Source organism: Bactrocera neohumeralis, chromosome 4, assembly GCF_024586455.1.
Source record: "Bactrocera neohumeralis isolate Rockhampton chromosome 4, APGP_CSIRO_Bneo_wtdbg2-racon-allhic-juicebox.fasta_v2, whole genome shotgun sequence".
In the NCBI taxonomy this organism is placed as follows: domain Eukaryota; kingdom Metazoa; phylum Arthropoda; class Insecta; order Diptera; family Tephritidae; genus Bactrocera; species Bactrocera neohumeralis.
Window position 1 is genome coordinate 55293430 of NC_065921.1, and position 2037 is coordinate 55295466.

A 2037-nucleotide genomic window follows, 5' to 3' on the forward strand; every position below is an offset into this window, starting at 1 on the left:
AGTAATTTGATCTGTAATCTTCGGAGATTGTAAAGTTGTCTTAGAACTCCGAATTTCCTTAAAATGTCAATTCGAATGATTCGATATCGGTAGTTCGGTCAAAAGAGCAGCTAATTGGAGAGAGACTGACAGATCAACTCAGTTCGTCATCCTTATCATTTATATATGTATGTACATATAATTACATATCTTGAAGAGTGTCCGAAATTTCCTCCCCGATGTGGCAAATTTGGTAGCAAACTTAATATACCCTGTTCGGGGTATAAAAGATAATAAATGAGCACATATATATTATTTAAGTTTATTGATTACGAAAATTTTAAAAATATTTAAAATAAGTGCGATGCAATTTCTCGAGATTTCCAAAAAAATTACATATGTCATTGCAATTTTATTTTACTGTTGTTTTTTTTTTGTTTTTGCTTATTTGTTATATTTAAGCAAAATTTCAAGTACAGAAGAACTGTTTTCAATGAAAATTTTAGTTTCAAGTTTTTAGATTAAATTTGTAAAAAATGTTATACAAAATGACTTTTATTTCGCTTGAAATAAATTGTTGGAAAAAAGATATTTCAAAACTATTTAATAACTAAATAAAATTTTTGGTTTTTCATTAAAGTTTTAAAATTAAAGTCTTAAATATAACCAAAATCAAATCAAACCGTAATAACTCAATAGGCGAAATAGTTAATGTTTTTTTACAAAACGCGTATCTAATTCTGCAATGCTAAAAGCAGTTCTTTACTCTAAATCATCCAGTTTTACGTCTACTATTTCATAAGTATATCTCTATTGACGCGACACATTGTTTGGAAAAGTTAATAATTTGATAAAAAGCAAAAAATATAACTGACTATATGTCAAGTGAGGATTAGTGCTGATCTTTATTTTTATTGAGAACAAATAATTTGTTTATCTTTAACAAGAAAAATATATTTAAAGTAGTCGAAGTATTTCTGTATGTATTGCCTTGCTGCATTTATCTTTGATATAAGGTATACATCCATACATATAGAATGTGATAAAAAAGTACCCGAAAATTGTAAATAAAACTAAAAATATTTAATTTTTCATCAATATTTTTTCTGTCACCTCCAAAGTAATCCCCACCAGATGAAATACACTTATGCCACCGATTTTTCCATCCCTCGAAACACTTTTCATAATAAAAACTTTTTGGGACGGCCTTCAGTTTTTTCAGCGAATTTTGTTTATATTTTCGATCGACTGAAAACGGGTATTCATTGCATTTAAACTATAAATTCGGTCCCAATCGTGAGTCGTCGTGTAAAATCTGTGAATTGTTCTTTCAAAATTCTGGCCTTTTTCGACGGATGTTCCCACGCAAACGCGTCCATACGGCCCAATTGAACCCATTGATGATCTCGGAAAAAACAATGAGCATGACCTTGATTTTTGAGCGGTTATTTTTTGATTTCGGTACGTTATTTTCCTTCCTTTCTGATTATTGTTGACTTGTTTGCAAGTCAAACTTATAAACACATGTCTAATTTATGAGCGTTTCTGTTAAAAGTGAACTACTTCTTCTTCTTCTTAATTGGCGTAGACACCGCTTACGCGATTATAGCCGAGTTAACAACAGCCGCCAGTCTTTTCTTCTTTTCGCTACGTGGCGCCAATTGGATATTCCAAGCGAAGCCAGATCCTTCTCCACTTGTTTCTTCCAACGGTGTGGAGGTCTTCCTCTTCTTCTCCCGGCGGGTACTGCGTCGAATACTTTCAGAGCTGGAGTGTTTTCATCCATCCGGACAACATGACCTAGCCAACGTAGCCGCTGTCTTTTAATTCGCTGAACTATGTCAATGACGTCGTATATCTCGTACAGCTCATCGTTCCATCGAATGCGATATTCGCCGTGGCCAATGCGCAAAGGACCATAAATCTTTCGCAGAATTTTTCTCTCGAAAACTCGTAACGTCGACTCATCGGTTGTTGTCATCGCCCAAGCCTCTGCACCATATAGCAGGACGGGAATTATGAGCGACTTATAGAGTTTGGCTTTTGTTTGTCGAGAGA